Source organism: Pristiophorus japonicus, chromosome 9 (assembly GCF_044704955.1).
Source record: "Pristiophorus japonicus isolate sPriJap1 chromosome 9, sPriJap1.hap1, whole genome shotgun sequence".
Taxonomy (NCBI): domain Eukaryota; kingdom Metazoa; phylum Chordata; class Chondrichthyes; family Pristiophoridae; genus Pristiophorus; species Pristiophorus japonicus.
The window spans coordinates 222,539,271-222,558,291 of NC_091985.1; the positions used below are offsets into that span (position 1 = coordinate 222,539,271).

Here is a 19,021-nt window from a genome sequence, read left to right on the forward strand (position 1 = left end):
CTTGAAGCCGAAGATCCTGTAAGTTTCTTTAACTGCTTTCTCAACCTATGATTTGTGCACATATACCTCCAGGTCTCTCTGTTCAAGTACCCCTTTAAAATTGTACCTACCAAAATGTATCACTTTGAACGTTTCTGTGTTGAATTTCATCTGTCACGTGTCCGCCCATTTCACCAGCCTGTCTATGTCTTCCTGAAGTCTTTCACTATCCTCCTCACTGTTCACTATACTTGCAAGTTTTGAGTCATCTGCAAATTTGGATATTGTACCCTGCACACCCAAGTCTAAGTCATTAATATATATCAAGAAAAGCAGTGGTACCTAGCACTGACCCCTGGGGAACACCACTGCATACCTTCTAGTCTGAAAAACAACCTTTCCCCACTATTCTCTGTTTCTTGTCACTTAGCCAATTCCGGATCCATGCTGCCACTGTCTCTTATATTCCATGGGCTTTAATTTTGCTGGTATTGGTAACAGGTCCAGGATCACAAAATATAAAACCCAGTCGATTAATCACTTTTAGCTACTGGACTTAGCGTGTGCCCCAACAGCATCTCTCTCTCTCCTTCGATGTGTGAATAGAGCATCACGCCGCAAAACTGGTTTACATTTATATCCACTCAGCAAATGTATTTAACAAAAGCCTGTAGGTCGATGAGATCCTGTTAAGATGCCAGTATGCTGCTCTTTTGCTCTGCATTTTGCCTGTAATGGAAACTAGCTGAACATTTCTTTGTTGCAATGAAATGCGTGGCAAATGGAGTATTGGCCTTTATTGCAAGGGGGATAAAAGTTGGGAAGTCTTGCTACACCTGTACAAGACATTGGTGAGGCCACACCTGGAGTACAGGTGGAACCTCCCTTATCCAGCACCCATGGGATCTGGTCTGTGCCGAATGAGGCGTTTTGTCAGATGAGGGAAGGTCATTGGCCCGAGGGGTGGGAAGAGGTCGCTCAAGGTCGGGGGGGGAGGAGGTTGCCCGAGTTCAGGCTCTGAAGTGTCAGTGGGTCAAGCGGGCCCCGAGGTGTCAGTGGGCCCTGAGGTGTCAATAGGCAGAGACGGTCCGAGGTGTCAGTGGGACCAGAGAGCCCCGAGGTGTCGGCGGGATCCAGCGGGCCCCGAGGTGTCAGTGGGCCCCAAGGTGTCGACGGGACCAGCGGGCCCCGAGGGGTCGGCGGGACCAGTGGGCCCCGAGGTGTTCTAGGTTGAGGGGCTTCTGCTACTGCTGATCACTTTCTTTCCAGTAAATGTGTTCGATTTTCTGTTTAGGTGAATGATTTAATTAAATCATAAAGGAAAGGCATCACCATTGTGCCTAAAAAGGGAATGGGAAACCTGGGGGGGTGGGGGCGTGGGTGGTGGGGGGAAACGGGTCGTGTTCTGTGCATGTACCACCCGGATAAGGGAGTCCTGGCTGAGAGAGGTTCAACCTGTACTATGTCCAGTTTTGGTCTCCTTATTTCAGGAATGATATACTTGCACTGGAAGCAGTTCAGAGAAGGTTCACGAGGTTGATTCCTGAGATGAAGAGGTTTCCTTATGAAGATAGGTTAAGTAGGTTGGGACTATTACTCATTGGAGTTTAGAAGAGTGAGGGGTGATCTTATTGAAACGTATAAAATTCTGAGGGGGCTTGACAGGGTAGATGCAGAGAGGATGTTTCCCCTCATGGGGGAATGTAGAACTAGGGGGCATAGTTTCAGAATAAGGGGTCGGCCATTTGGAACTGAGATGTGGAGGAATTTTTTCTCAGAGGGTCGTGAATCTGGAATTCTCTGCCCCAGAGAGCCTTGGAGGCTGGGTCATTGAATGTATTTAAGGTGGAAATAGGCAGATTTTTGAACAATAAGGGTGTCGAGGGTTATCAGGAGGAGGCAGGGAAGTGGAGTTGAGGCCATGATCTTATTGAATGGTGGAGCAGGCTCGAGGGACCAAATGTCCTAACTCCTGCTCCTATTTCTTATGTTCTTATTTCTTTTAATCAGCCTCAGGCCCTTGTTCATGTCTGCTGTAATTGTATAGAAAGGGGATGTGTAAAGAGATGGTGTTTGTATGGAGATGTGAAACAAGGAAACGGTATGTGTCTGTGGGATAGTGACACAGCCTTGTGGTCAGTCAGAGCGATGCACAGATATCTTTCTGGTTATGGTTTGAGCAGGGTCAGTACACAAATGCTCAAGCTAAGAGGTGCCAGGGATTGGGAGCAACAGCAGTAAATAAAATCTAAATGTAAATTCCGATATAGTTTATCTTCATTTATTCTTATGTTAATAACTTTTGCTGAATGTGGCCCACGCCAAGTGCCAGGATATTGGATCATGCCCACCAGAGAAAATGAGTTTGACACCCTTGAGGTAGATATTCACCAACCTAACAACTTCTTTACAAACTCAAGCTAGTTTGTAAGACGTGACCTTGTTTTGTGGAAGCCGCATTCAGTATCTCTAATGGGCTCCTTCCCTTTCCCCATGATCGAAAACAGCATCTCCTGGAATCCCTTCAAGCATCTTCCCGGTGATCGAGGTCACATTGATGCACCTTCAGTTCCCGGGCTCGGATTTGTCCCCAATCTGGAAAATGGGAAGTACGTGAGCTGCCTTCCAATCTCAGGGCACAATCCCTGACTCTATTGAGCTGTTGAAGATATGGGCAAGGGGTTCACAGAGCACCCGTCCCATCTCTTTAAACACCCTTAGATGGATATCATCTGGTCCTTAAACACGTCAAGATTAACCTACACAGAGAGTTTGCCGTCAGTGAAGAGAGACGAGAAAGACCAAAGTGCCGTTTGCGCCTCTCAGTGTGGCCCTGAAGGACTGTGTCCAGGCTGAAGTTCTGTTCCCACCATAGAATCCTCCCTCCAGATTGTCCTTACTGAGCTCCAACCAGGTGATGCTAAACACTCAGGTGGGAAAGATAAAAATCTACAGCAATGTGTTGAAAGTAACACGGATTTATTTACCTATATTCCAAATAGTAAAGTCCAGTCCAGTTACAGGAGTATTATCAGCAGAAACAAACCCCAACTGGAAGAATGAACACGATTCAATCCTGGATTTGAACAACAGCAGAATCCAACTTCTGCAATCATTTGTGAACTCGCTGGTGTGTCAACAGGCTGGATGACTGAGACTCTCTGCCCACACTCGGACCAGATGAACGGCCTCTCCCCAGTGTGAGTGCGCTGGTGTACAGTAATGTCAGATAAAAGCCCACCTGAGAGCACCTGAATAGTCTGTAGTCAGTGTGAACACGTTGATGGCACGTCAGTTCCCTGGAACTTTTATCGCACTCCCACAATCCGGGCATTTAAAAGGCTTCTCATCAGTGTGAACTTGCTGGTGTCTCAGCAGGATGTATGATCGAGTAAATCCCTTCCCACACTCTGAGCAGGTGAACAGTCTCTCCCCAGTGTGAACTCGCTGGTGTCGCGACAGGTCAGAGAATCGGTTGAAGCCTTGTCCACAGAGAGCACATGTACCGTTTCTCCCACTGTGAACGGTGCTTTTTGATTCCATGTTCAAATGATATTCAGATCCTGATGTATTGAGTTACACCGTCAGATCTCGATGTGATGTTTGATTTGAGCTTCCAGTCCACAAATTGTCCCCTTTTAATACCCTGTAAAATGAATTTCAAACAGGAAAAATGGAGTGAGAGAACCCACAAAAACATAAAGACAGTTTGTGAAATTGAGCTGAAAAAATCTGGTCATATGTGGGGCCTGCACTAGAAAAAAAGTGACCATGAAAGCTGCCGGATTATCGGAAAAACCCAACTGGTTCACTAATGTCCTTCAGGGAAGGGAACCCACCTCCCTCGACAGTCCCACATGGGAAATTGTTGGTCCTACTGGGCTCAGAAGAACTGACCCCCGCCCCCCACCTGATGGAGATAGGGCATAGTCCACCATGCGGAGTACTCTGGGTATGGACATCCGCCATAATCATAGAATGGGACAGCACAGAAGGTGGACACTTGAGCCATCATGAGTGCATTCCAGATCACAACTCGCTGTGTAAAAGTTTCCTCATGTTGTCTCCAGTTCTTTTGCCAATCGCCTTAAATCTGTGTCCCCTGGAGACCAATCATTCTGCCAATGGAAACAGTTGCTCCTTATTTACTCGAGCAAAACTGGAAGAACTGCATTTGGAGCGGAGAGCCAGTGACACATTGTGTAGCCAGGTGCAAACACTCCTGCACAGTCCAGACATCACTTGTTTCCCACTTGGCATGAAGTGACCATATTAATTATAATTAATTTCATTTGATTTTAAATAGTTTTGTTAATATATTGAATCATGTTTCTCTAATTGCATTTCCCATCTGTTTCAAAGCCTCATTTATTTCCTTCCTCTGAGCCCCTGAACCTCATCTGGCAGCATAATGTTGGCGAGTGGTGATTGATTGCCCTGGGAACCAACAGGGAGAAAGGTCGGAAGGCCAAGGGAGCAGCGTGTTCTGCAATCAATCGTGGAGCTTGAGGGGTGTAACCTGAGTCGGACAGTCTGGTGAGTCAGTGTGAACCCATCAAACAATTTATGGCTTAAAAACTAACGCAAGATTTCTTTCGTCAACGAAACAGTTTAACATTTGTCACTATTTTGTTTCCCTGATGCGATATTAAAGCTCCTTCCACAGGCAGTGGAGTTTCAGACACTTCAGTGCCAAGTGGACCAGGTGTTGAAAAGATCATTCATTTCCCTCTTTCCATGTCGCTGTGAGTTAAAGGTAGAGATTGATTTCCCCTCATTATGTATCTGTTTGAGGGCAGTGACTGGGGCCGAACCCCAACATCACGCAGCACCTTCAGGAGTGAAATGGAGAAAAATCAGAGCATGAATTGAATCTGGATTTCAAACAGAGAGGATGTGTCGGGGAGAGAGTGCGTTGGACGGGGGACTTATAGCTTAGGGACAAGAGACGAAAGAATGTTTCAGAGAAACTAGAACTATGTGTTCAGAATTTCTACCTTGTACTTAGTGATGACTTTTATAAATTATGGGGCAGGTTATAGAGACTAGGCTTGTATTCCTTTGAATGTAGAAGATTAAAGGGTGATCTAATTGAGGTGTTTTAAGATGATTAAAAGAGATGATAAGGTAGATAAAGAAACTATTTTGGGGGAGTCCAAAACAAGAGGTCATAACCTTAAAATTAGAGCAAGGCCATTTAGTGGTGATGACAGGAAGCACTTCATCACACAAGCTGGAACATGTCCCCGACAGTAACCGAAGGTATGAGAACTGAAATAATCTAGAGTTAGAAGCAGGAAAGGCCCAAAAATGGAACAGTCTGTAATAGGACATCAGGTAGTTTCCTCTTATTTTGGAGATATCCAATGCTCGACAGTGTGTTTGAAAGAAAGCTGATTTACTTGACGTATCAAAAGATTAAACTCCAGCCCAGTTTTAGGGTTATTAACATCAGCAGAAACAAACTCCAACTGTCAGAATGAACATGGTTCAGTCCTGGATGTGATTAACAGCAGAATCGAATCCCTGCAGTCACACGTGAATTTGATGGTGTCTCAGCAGGTGTGATGAACAGGTCAATCTTTCCACACAGGAAGCAGGGGAACGGCCTCTCCCCGGTGTGAACTCCCTGGTGTGTCAGCAGGATAGATGACCGAGTCAATCTCTTCTCACACACTGAACAGGGGAGCAGTCTTTCTCCGGTGAGTATATTGGTGTTTCAGCAGGTTGGATGAATCAGTGAATCCCTTCCCACATTCAGAGCAGATGAACGGCCTCTCCCCAGTGTGAACTCGCTGATGTTTCAGCAGGTAGGATGAATTAGTGAATCCCTTCCCACAGTCAGAGCAGGTGAACAGCCTCTCCCCAGTGTGAACTCGCTGGTGTGTCAACAGGTGGGATGATTGAGTGAATCTCTTCCCACACATTGAGCAGCTGAACGGCCTCTCCCCAGTGTGAACTCGCTGGTGTCTTAACAGTAGGGATGACAATGAGAATCCCTTCCCACACACGGAGCAGGTGAACAGTCTCTCCCCAGTATGCATTCGCTGGTGTGTAAGCAGGTTGCATGACTGAGTGAATCCCTTCCCACACACGGAGCAGGTGAACGGCCTCTCCCCAGTGTGAACTCGGTGTGTCAGCAGGTGGGATGGGTAAGTGAATCCCTTCCCACACTCGGTGCAGGTGAACGGCCTCTCCCCAGACTGACTGCGTTGGTGTGTCAGTAGATCCCTTGTGCTTTTAAAGTTCTTCTCACAGTCAGAACATTTAAAGGGTCTATCATCAGTGTGAGCAAGTTGGTGTGAAGTGAGGATGGATAACTGTGTGAATCCCTCCCCACATACAGTGCAGGTGAACGGCCTCTCCCCAGTGTGAACTCGCTGGTGTGTCAGCAGGTGGGATGGCAGTGTGAATCCCTTCCCACACTCTGAGCAGGTGAACGCCCTCTCCCCGGTGTAACTGCATCGATGAGTTTCCAGCTCAGACAGGGAATTGAATCCTTTCCCACAGTCCCCACATTCCCACGGTTTCTCCATCATTCGGGTGTCCTTGTGTCTCTCCAGGTTGGATGATCAGTTGAAGCCTCATCCACACACAGAACACGTGTACGGTTTCTCCCCACTGTGAATGGTGTGATATTTTTTCAGGCTATGTAACTGGTTAAAGCTCTTTACACAGGCAGTTCACTAGAACACTCTCACTCGGGTGTGTATGTCTGGTGCTTTTCCAGTCACACTGATGTTTGAAATCATTTCCCACAGACAGAATAGACAAACATTTCTTCTTCCACATTCACAGGCAGATGATATTCAGGTCCTGATGAATGGAGTAACTGTCAGATCTTGATGTGATGTCTGGTTTGAGTTTCCCGTCTGCAAATCCTCCCCTTTTAATGCCCTATAAAAGGAGTTTAGAAAAACCATCACTGAATGCAGGATAGAAATTCAGAACAGACAATTGTAGTTTTCATAGAATCATATAAATTTACATCACAGAAGGAGGCCATTCAACCCAGTGTGTGTGTGTGCTGGCTGACAAACAGCTGTACAATCTAATCCCACTTTCCAGCTCATCGTCCGTAGCCCTGTAGGTTATGGCACTTCAAGTGCATATCCAAGTATGTTTTAAATGCGATGAGGGTTTCTGCCTCTTCCACCCTTTCAGGCACTGCTCCAGACCCCCTCCAACTTGTGTGAAATTATTCTCCTGAAATCCCCTCTAAACCTTCAACCAATTACTTTAAATCTATGCCTCCTGGTTATTGATCCCTCTGCTAAGGTGAATAGGTCCCTCCTAGCCACTCGATCTAGGCCCTCAATTTTATGCACCTCAGCCTCCTCTGTTCGAAAGAAAACAACCCCAGCCTAGCCAATCTTTCCTCATAGCTAAAAATTCACCAGTCCAGGCAACATCTTCATATCTCTTCTGTACCCTCTTGTTTCTGTAATGTGGTGACCAGAACTGCACGCAGTACTCTAGCTGTAGCCTAACTCATGTTTTATACAGTTCAAGCACAACCTCCCTGCTCTTGTCTTCTATGCCTCGGTAAGTATTCCGTATGCCTTCTGCCTTCTTAACCACCTTATTCTATCTGTCCTGCTACCTTCAAGGATTTGTGGACCTGCACATCAAGGTCCCTTTGTTCCTCTACACTTCAATGTCCGACCATTTATTGTGTATTCCGTCACCTTATTAGACCTCCCCATTACCTCACTGCATTACCTTACACTTCTTGAATTCCATTTGCCACTGTTCTACCACCTGACCAGTTCATTGATATCTTCCTGCAGTGTGCAGCTTTCTTCTCATCAACTACAGTCAATTTTCATATAATCTGCAAACTTCTTAATCATATCCCCTACATTCAAGTCTAAATCATTGATTATATACCACAAAAATCCCTGTGGAACCCCACTGGAAACAGCCTTCCAGTCACAAAAACATCCATTAACCATTACCCTTTGCTTCCTGCCTCAGCCAATTTTGGATCAACTTGCCACTTTGCCTCGGATCCCATCAGCTTTTACTTTCATGACCAGTCTGCCATGTGGGACCTTATCAAAAGCCTTGCTAAAATCCTTATAGACTACATCAAATGCACCACCCTCATCAACCCTCCATGTTACCTCCTTAAAAACTTCAATCAAGTTAGTCAGACACGACCTTCCCTTAACAAATCCATGCTGACTGTCCCTGATTAACCATGTCTTTCTGACTGAAAATTTATCCTGTCCCTTAGGATTTTTTCCAATAATTGAAAGTCCAAATTGGGGAAATGAATTGTATTTTGTCATCCCATCGAGATTGGGGGCAGAGGGACAATAAATAATAATAAATTATTTTAAAAATCGGTGAGCAGACAGGTCTGCAGTATGTTCACTATTCAAGCTGACAAAAATCAGGCCGTTTTGATTGGATTTGGAGACCAAAACTGTAACAAACCCTCAGCGGAGACTCACACCCCATTGAGTAAATTCCAGAAGATATTTTTTCTGGTGATTTCTATTAATTTCGATTTAATGAATGCCGTAACCGACAGGTTCAATTAATGTTTATTTTCCAAATGCAGCTTGTAAGAGCGAGAAACTTTAATTAGGGAGAAAGTAAAACGTTGTAATTAAAATAAATACTGAGAGTAAGGTTTAAAATGCGTTCATGGTAAAATAGCTGAATTAGGCAGAAACACTAAGGTCAGAGAAATTCTCTTGGGAGATAAGAACACCCACAAGATTTATGTAGACAGCTCACAGAAATAATGATAGGAGGCCACGATGTTCCAGCCACAGGAGATAACAGAGACAATGCCTCTTTTAAGCAGAGGGAAGCCATATGTCTGCCAAGGACATCAGTCTGAGAATTAGCCTGGGAAGACGTTCCCAGAAATGTAACACATAACCTGTAGGGGACTATTCCCTAGCAACAGTCGTCAGAACTGAATGTACCAATGGAATCATTAATTTTATTGGTTACAGTAATTTCTAATGTAACTGTAGCACCCAATGAAATTGCTGTAACCTGTATTAACCAATGGAACACTTCCCCGCATAGTTCCACCATTTTGACTGTATCCAAACTGTATAAAAATGTAATTACACAGCTTGTCCTGTGAGATCGATGGTGAGAGCACTCAGTAACGGTACTGATGAGGCCGGATCTCCCTTGATTAATCAGGTTTTAATAAACAACTCTTTTCTCTATAAAAGACCTTTCATGCAAGTGTTATATTTTTAATACCCCCAACATTATGGCGCTGCAAGCAGGGTTACAATGGGCAGCCTACAGACAAATGTAGACGAATCCATCACGAGTGAGTATCTTCAACTACCACTCATAATCCGATGTGAGCCGTTACGAGACGTGTCTGTTGCCCCGGGGTATTGAATCTGTGAAAGGTCTGCTATGGTGTAAAAGACTTTTGGGAAGTGGGAAGTCAAGATAGACACTATCAGAAAGCATCGATGTGGATATGGCCTCGAAGTTCAAGGGGAACCGGGTAGAGGAACCATTAGTATCTAGAATACAGATAAATCGATAAGCGAGTCGATGGGATTGCAGGCTCTAGCGGTAAAGGAAACTGACTGGAGGGACAGTCAGTATCTAGAATACAGTTTAATCGATAAGAAGTCGGTGGGACCGTAGACACCGGGGTTAGGTGATACAAGTGGGAAGACAGTCAGCATCTGAGAATACAGTGAAACCGATATAAGGGTAGATGTATCAAAAACTAAGTATGGCGTGTAAAGATATGCTGGACACTGCTCTCTTATGGGGGTTAGGATATTTTTCGGGCGACCATAAAAAACCTGATAGTCACTATCTTAAGTAATGTATGGATCCAAGAATAGAGCCGGCCAAACAATTAATAAGCTTTGTTCAATGAAAAGAGACTTTTGTGAATGTCTGTCTTTGAATGAAAGTGCTTGTGTGATTTGTGACTGCGGAATATTTGAGGTGGGAATTAATGAATTTTTCATGTATCTGAAAGCCTGTTTGAAAGAATGGTGGAGCTGTATGTTTGTTTTAGCCCCTCCCACTTTTCGGACAGAGTAAAAGTTTTTTTTTTTAACCCTTTGTAGTGTTGTCCTGTATGTGGGAAGTTTTAAGAAAGTGCGAACCTAGAATTGAATTACATTTTAAGTTGGAAGCGCAGGTGCGGATTTATTCGGATGATAAAAGGGGTCAGAGGGTCTAGTAAGGAGGGGGAACTGAGGGAAATCTTTATTAGTCGGGAAATTGTGTTGGGGAAATTGATGGGATTGAAGGCCGATAAATCCCCAGGGCCTGATGGACTGCATCCTAGAGTACTTAAGGAGGTGGCCTTGGAAATAGCGGATGCATTGACAGTCATTTTCCAACATTCCATTGACTCTGGATCAGTTCCTATGGAGTGGAGGGTAGCCAATGTAACCCCACTTTTTAAAAAAGGAGGGAGAGAGAAAACAGGGAATTATAGACCGGTCAGCCTGACCTCAGTCGTGGGTAAAATGATGGAATCAATTATTAAGGATGTCATAGCAGTGCATCTGGAAAATGGTGACATGATAGGTCCAAGTCAGCATGGATTTGTGAAAGGGAAATCATGCTTGACAAATCTTCTGGAATTTTTTGAGGATGTTTCCAGTAAAGTGGACAAAGGAGAACCAGTTGATGTGGTATATTTGGACTTTCAGAAGGCTTTCGACAAGGTCCCACACAAGAGATTAATGTGCAAAGTTAAAGCACATGGGATTGGGGGTAGTGTGCTGACGTGGATTGAGAACTGGTTGTCAGACAGGAAGCAAAGAGTAGGAGTAAACGGGTACTTTTCAGAATGGCAGGCAGTGACTAGTGGAGTGCCGCAAGGTTCTGTGCTGGGGCCCCAGCTGTTTACATTGTACATTAATGATTTAGACGAGGGGATTAAATGCAGTATCTCCAAATTTGCGGATGATACTAAGTTGGGTGGCAGTGTGAGCTGCGAGGAGGATGCTATTAGGCTGCAGAGTGACTTGGATAGGTTAGGTGAGTGGGCAAATGCATGGCAGATGAAGTATAATGTGGATAAATGTGAGGTTATCCACTTTGGTGGTAAAAACAGAGAGACAGACTATTATCTGAATGGTGATAGATTAGGAAAAGGGAAGGTGCAACGAGACCTGGGTGTCATGGTACATCAGTCATTGAAGGTTAGCATGCAGGTACAGCAGGCGGTTAAGAAAGCAAATGGCATGTTGGCCTTCATAGCGAGGGGATTTGAGTACAGGGGCAGGGAGGTGTTGCTACAGTTGTACAGGGCCTTGGTGAGGCCACACCTGGAGTATTGTGTACAGTTTTGGTCTCCTAACTTGAGGAAGGACATTCTTGCTATTGAGGGAGTGCAGCGAAGGTTCACCAGGCTGATTCCCGGGATGGCGGGACTGACCTATCAAGAAAGATTGGATCAACTGGGCTTGTATTCACTGGAGTTCAGAAGAATGAGAGGGGACCTCATAGAAACGTTTAAAATTCTGACGGGTTTAGACAGGTTAGATGCAGAATGTTCCCAATGTTGGGGAAGTCCAGAACCAGGGGACACAGTCTAAGGATAAGGGGTAAGCCATTTAGGACCGAGATGAGGAGAAACTTCTTCACCCAGAGAGTGGTGAACCTGTGGAATTCTCTACCACAGAAAGTAGTCGAGTCCAATTCACTAAATATATTCAAAAGGGAGTTAGATGAAGTCCTTACTACTCGGGGGATCAAGGGTTATGGCGAGAAAGCAGGAAGGGGGTACTGAAGTTTCATGTTCAGCCATGAACTCATTGAATGGCGGTGCAGGCTAGAAGGGCTGAATGGCCTGCTCCTGCACCTATTTTCTATGTTTCTATGTTTCTATAAGTTACGGAGCTAGGAAATTCACAAAAGATAGCTTTGTTAAGCAAAAGGTCAAAAATGCGTGGTCCCGTTGGTTTTTAAAAAAATTTCGACACACTCATTTACTTGTCAAAAGAAAACATAAAATCATTGATTACATTGGGTTGAAAGACAATAAATTTAGTCTAGGAATGAGATAAAGAACAGAGAAGGGAAATTGTAATGCCTTTAAAAAAGCCTGCGGGCTGGGGAAGTACGCCCCCATTTTCCTTTGTGTAAAACCTTGACACGAAAGCTTCTAGCTCAGTAAAAAGAGTTTTAAATAAAAGATTGGCAGTACAATATTTGAATTGGGATCGAGATATTTCAGGTGATTCTCCTTGATAAACATTTTGGTTATATTAGAAAATCTTGGGTTTGGAAGCCTTTTTAATAAAATTACACAACTACTGAGTCAGAAGCTGAAGCTTAAAAAGATGTAATTTATGAAATACTGTATCACAAAATTGAAGTTACAGAGCAAAAGATTAGAGTTTTGATGTTCAGCTTCTAAAACAGAAATTGGGCACACAATTATAAAACCAGAACTTTGCATTCTGTGATCTGTGAATCACTATAAGCAAAATGAGAAGTCCGATTAGCCTGTCCAGCACTACCTCCCTCGTGATAGTGATTGTCTCAAGGTCCTCCCTGGTCACGGGAATGTGGGAAGGGAGGACCTTGAGACAATCACTATCACTAGGGAGGCAGTGCTGGACAGGCTAATGGGACTCAAGGTAGACAAGTCCCCTGGTTCTGATGAAATGCATCCCAGGGTATTAAAAGAGATGGCGGAAATTATAGCAGATGCATTCGTTATAATCTACCAAAATTTTCTGGACTCTGGGGAGGTACCAGTGGATTGGAAAGCAGTTAATGTAACGCCCCTGTTTAAAAAAGGGGGCAGACAAAAGGCAGGAAACTATAGGCCGGTTAGGTTAACATCTGTAGTGGGAAAAATGCTTGAAGCTATCATTAAAGAAGAAATAGTGGGATATCTAGATAGGAATAGTGCAATCAAGCAGACGCAACATGGATTCATGAAGGGGAAATCATGTTTAACTAATTTACTGGAATTCTTTGAGGATATAACAAGCATGGTGGATAGAGGTGTACCGATGGATGTGGTGTATTTAGATTTCCAAAAGGCATTCGTTAAGGTGCCACACAAAAGGTTACTGCAGAAGATAAAGGTACGCGGAGTCAGTGGAAATGTATTAGCATGGATCGAGAATTGGCTGGCTAACAGAAAGCAGAGAGTCGGGATAAATGGGTCATTTTCGGGGTGGAAATCGGTGGTTAGTGGTGTGCCACAGGGATCGATGCTGGGACCACAACTGTTTACAATATACATAGATGACCTGGAAGAGGGGACAGAGTGTAGTGTTACAAAATTTGCAGATGACACAAAGATTAGTGCGAAAGCGTGTTGTGTAGAGGACACAGAGAGGCTGCAAAGAGATTTAGATAGGTTAATCGAATGGGCTAAGGTTTGGCAGATGTAATACAATTTCGGAAAATGTGAGGTCATCCACATTGGAAAAAAACACAGAAAAAGGGAATATTATTTGAATGGGGAGAAATTACAACATGCTGCGGTGCAGAGGGACCTGGGGGTCCTTGTGCATGAATCCCAAAAAGTTAGTTTGCAGATGCAGCAGGTAATCAGGAAGGCGAATGCAATGTTGGCCTTCATTGCGAGAGAGATGGAGTACAAAAGCAGGGAGGTCCTGCTGCAACTGTACAGGATATTGGTGAGGCCGCACCTGGAGTACTGCATGCAGTTTTGGTCACCTTACTTAAGAAAGGATATACTAGCCTTGGAGGGAGTACAGAGACGATTCACTCAGCTGATTCCGGAGATGAGGGGGTTACCTTATGATGATAGATTGAGTAGACTGGGTCTTTACTCATTGGAGTTCAGAAGGATGAGGGGTGATTTTATAGAAACATTTAAAATAATGAAAGGGATAGACAATAGAGGCAGAGAGGTTGTTTCCAGTGGTCAGGGAGACTAGAACTAGGGGGCACAGCCTCAAAATACGGGGGAGCCAATTCAAAACCGAGTTGAGAAGGAATTTCTTCTCCCAGAGGGTTGTGAATCTGTGGAATTCTCTGCCCAAGGAAGCAGTTGAGGCTAGTTCACTGAATGTATTCAAATCACAGATAGATAGATTTTTAACCAATAAGGGAATTAAGGGTTATGGGGAGCGGGCGGGTAAGTGGAGCTGAGTCCACGGCCAGATCAGCCATGATCTTGTTGAATGGTGGAGCAGGCTTGAGGGGCTAGATGGTCTACTCCTGTTCCTAATTCTTATGTTCTTATGATTAAAAAAAACATTATTACTATATTTGACATTTTGTAATCCAACAATAAATACAAATATTACAAAAGGGGAGCAGAGATTAGGATGGGAACAGTGAAGAGTTAATTTTATTGTGAAGGTTTCAAGTACCACGGGTTAAGAGAAGGCACAACAAAATACTGAGATAAATTCAAAATAAAATGTTAAAGCTGATCTCTTTTTTCGAAAGAAATAAAACTAAAATGTTTGGAAACAATCTAGAAATACCTTCGGGGAACAAAGTAATTTTGACAGGCATGCTAATGTGGGAAATACCCAACTACCCGATAAAACAAGAAGCCACACAAGCTGTGAGACAGATAGTGGGGGAGTTACTGGAAAGCGGTATACTCAGAGATAGAGGGAACAACAAATTCCCCTGTCTGGCCCGTGCAACAGCCGGACGGATCATACTGGATAACTATTGATTATACTGCCTTCAATAAGGTGACTCTCCGTCAACATCCCATCGTGGCCAGCCCAGCCACAACATTTAATGGATTAAAACCAGAGCATAAGGACTTCACTGTGTAGCCAATGGATTCTGGTCCATGCCCCTGGCAAAAGAGTCCCAAGATAAATTCACCTTCAAAGTCGGCGACCATCAGCACACCTGGACACGGGTCCTACAAGGGTTCCACAGTAGCCCGGCTATATTCCACCAGACTATGAGTTGAGCCAGAGAAAAGGTGGATTTAACCCTGTATAGGAGTACAATACTACAATACGTTGATGATCTTACTAATAACATCCGAGGATGATAGGGAGCATACAAGAGCACGTATAGAGATCCTGGAAGTCCTGCAGCACACAGGATTCAAAGTAAATCCCAAAAAAGGCACAAATCGGACAAGCCGTGGTATAGTACCTGGGACACGAAATATCCCAAGGAACTAGGACCATATCCAATGACAGGAAGGAGGCCATTAAGATTATGCCCCTGAGAATGTGTAAAAGGGTTGCGAAAGTGGTAGATGGCTAGAGAAGGTGGCAAAAGGATGGAGATAGGGAATCATGGGAAAATAGCTAAAGAAATGGTCAAGATACAGACAACTGCAGAATCAATAGAAAAAAAAGGGGTTACCAAGAGTTGAAGTTGAGGTTAGACACGGGTCATGAGAAAGCCCAAGGCAGCACAAAGAATGAAAGCAATCCTAGATAGGAAGGGAAAAGTAATAACTTCTACTGATAAGGAGAAAGAGAAACTAATTGGGTTCTTTACTGGTAAGGGAAGACAGTGTAGCAAAGCTATAACTAACCTACCTGAAACCAGCCCTAATTGGGAGACTTTCTTGCCTGCCATTGGATGTACTCGGGGGGGCGGGGGGGAGGCAGAAAGTGATTGGATAGACCAAGTGCTAATCAAATGTGTTCTGTTTTGAAAATGTATATCTATTGTGCTTTTCACGCTGAAAAGGACTTGTCCAGGGGAAGGTAAACAGGCTCTGATTGAGAGTGTCCCTTTGTCTTGACAAGTCCCGGCAGGAGAATCTTCAATAAAGGTCTTTTACAGAAAAGGCAAGAGGTGTTCGCATGTCAGTGTATTTGCTGAAACAGATTGAGGGAAAAAGAATCCGTATTAACGTTTGGTGTCAGAAGTGGGATCTCAACGGACGGCTGCCGAAAGCTTGCGAATTAAGAGCCAGACTAGCCTTGGACGAGACAGGAGGAAAGTGGCCACTGGAGTGAGTACCCTTTAAAATACCACTTCAGTTTCCTTCAGTTCCAAAAGTCTGAGGAAAGTTTGGCCACTCACTGGTTCTCAGGTAGCGTCTGAACGAGATCCAGGTCAATCTGGCGAATACCTTTTAACTTAGGAAATAAGTGTCCAAGTCAGGTACGACGTCAACTTTGTATATCAATTAGTCCGTCTAGGCGCTGATTGGACTTAAATCGCGCAGTGACGCGAATAGGGAAATAGACAATCGCGCGGTGACGCGAACCGCGTGGCGACGCAGAGGGATAGGGAAATAGACAATCGCGTGGCGACGCGAACCGCGCAGCGACGCGAAGGGATAGGGAAATAGACAATCACGCGGCAACGCAAATAGGAGAACCGCGCGGCGACACGGAGGATAGGGAAATAGACAATCATGCGGCGACGTGAATAGGAAAACCTGTGAATGTCTGTTTTTGAATGAGAGTACTTGTGTGTTTTTTTGACTGTGGAATGAATTTTCATGTTTTTTTTAAAAAGCCTGTTTGGAGGAGTGAAGCAGCTGTTTGCTTATTTTAGCTCCACCTACTTCTCTAAACAGTGTGAAAGTTTTTTCAACCCTTTGTAGTGTTGTCCTGTATGTGGGAAGTTTTAAGACATTTTATGTTAGAAACGCAGGTATGGATTTATTCAGATGATAAGTTACGGAGCTAGGAAATGCACAAAGGATAGGTTTGTTGAGTAAAAGATAAAAAATACATGGTCCCGGTGGTTGAAAAAAAAATAATTTATTTGACACGCTCACTTACTTGTCGAAAGAAAACATGCAATGATTGATTACATTGGGTTGAAAGACGTAAATTTATTCTCGGAATGAGATAAAGAATGCCTTTTAAAAAAAGCTTCTAACTCAAAAAAAAGTTTTAAATAAAGATTGAAATTACAAAGTTTGAATTGGGATTTTGAGATATTCAGAGAAGGCACAGCAAAATACTGAGGTAGATTCAAAAAAAATTTATTAAATTAAATCTGATCTCAAAGAAAAAAGGAGATATAAAACAAAAGGTTTGGAAACAATCTAGAAATACCTTCAAGGATCAGGTCAAACTCCTGGGCGAGCTATCCGCGAAGGTGTAAAAGGGACTTTTGAAAAATGTTAAAAACAGCAAGTTTTAGCAGTTTAGAAGAGACATTTTAATTACTTTGAAACTGGAGCATTTTGAGATAAGAAAAGCAACCCTCAAAGCCTAATTGCTGAACTCCATTCAAGTTATGGAGAAAAAAAAAGATAAAGACACCACTTTGAAAGTAAACAAATGATTTTAAATTAATTTATGGAGTCACGAGCCCTCCGTGTAAAATACAAAACCTAATTTGAAGAAAGGAGATCTGAAAAAAAAGATGTAACGTAATAAATAAGTGCTGAAAAAAATGTGTTTGTGATGGAAAAAGACATAACTTACTAAATACTAGTTGATGTTTGCTGTGAAAAAGATATTGGTTTAATTAGGAAAAGGAAAAAAAAATTGGAAGAGGTAAAAGACACTCTACAGTGATAATGATTTTAAATTATGAGAAAGTTTCACTCCAGTTTGAAAGATTTCCAAAATGGACGTTGTTTATCAAGAAAAGTCCCGAACAGTCTAAACAAGCAGGAGGGTTTTGAAAATAACGAGGAGAAAAGATCTAAGCTATGCGAACTCAGCACAGAAAGAACTGGGAATTAGAGAATCTTACTAAATTTTAAAATTCTTATAGAAAATGGAACTGGCACGGATGTTTAGATTTTGTGCTGAGAGAGAAATAAAACACAAGATTTGCCCAGTGAACGGGACCGTAAAATAAAACGAAATGTTAGAATGTACACAGCATGTGTGAAAATTGGATTTCAGTAAACAAAATAGCTATTAAAAATGTGTGGTCTCGTTTTAAATCAATCAAAAAAATCTTTGGCAATTAGAAGTTAAGAAAACATTGGAGTTTACTCTAAAATGCCGTCTTCCCTGATGAGAAGGCTTTTATTATGATAGCTTTACGAATGATTTCTGCTGTTTTAACGGATTCCTAATTTCTAAGCAAGTTTTGAAGGCACAAAGGCTTAAAAAAAAGAATTTTTCGGATGATTACGTGAAGTCACATAATGACATCAGGCTTTCTTACAAACCTGTAAAGGAGTTAACCCTTTCCATTGACAGCTGTTTTATACTGGACATTATTAATTTGGATTTCTTAATAGAATAAAAAAGACTCACCTAACAGAGGAAATGGTGCGATAGTCAGAATAAAAATAAAAACAGAATTAGCCTATGTAATAATACTCGCCTGATACAAATAAAAGAAAGATACTCAAACAAAACAAATTTAAGAGTTAAAAGCCAAGATAAATAAGCTGGAAGAGATTTTTTTTAAAAACGGGGCCAGACGGATAGTGCAGTGCGCAGACATAGCACCATCACCTATGGCAATCGAGTCAATGTACCCCACGGTGGGTAAGTGTAGTCTACAAACCCAACCTAACCTTACCTCCGATTTCACAGAGTGACCGCAACATGCATGGATAAAAGATGAGTAGACCAGAACCTAACACCTGGTGACGACCAGGCTATCTGTTTAAAATTTGCAGATAAAACACTCACCGAGATGGGACCGCAGCGGCTACTTCGACTCTGGAGACTCAGGATACTGGGAACCTTGAGGCCCACGCAAGCACTGGATAATACAGATGGACTACGAGAGATATAGCACACGCAGGAAAGACACAACTACATGAACTAGCTTTGTTTAATTTGACTGCCGAAATATGCATCCCAGCAGCCAAGGACTGGAGCAAGGATAGAACTTATTTTAACGCATGGCTATGTATAGTGTATTAAGGTTGTAATGCAGCAGGCTGCCGATGCCATGGGCGCCAGTATATTCCAAGGACAGGAGCAAGTTCATAGGACCAAAAGGGGAAGGGCGCAGAAATCCAACTGGATGGAATTTCAGTTCTAGAAGCTCATGCCTGGGCGGACGAAGCTGCAAACAAGCCGCCAAATCCACCGCAAGAAACAGAGGGGTGGGAAGAGAACGGAGCAAAAAGGGGGTGTGACCCCAGGATGTTTAGGGAAACTGGCCAGTGGGATAAAATAAAGACCAAAGGAGGTCTCTGGAATATAAGGTGTATATT

General features: G+C 43.3%; 1 pseudogene; it reads right to left on the reverse strand.

The window, feature by feature from the left end:
• Window positions 1–19,021, reverse strand: part of LOC139274159 (zinc finger protein 850-like) — a 360,216-nt pseudogene that overhangs the window by 300,569 nt on the left and 40,626 nt on the right.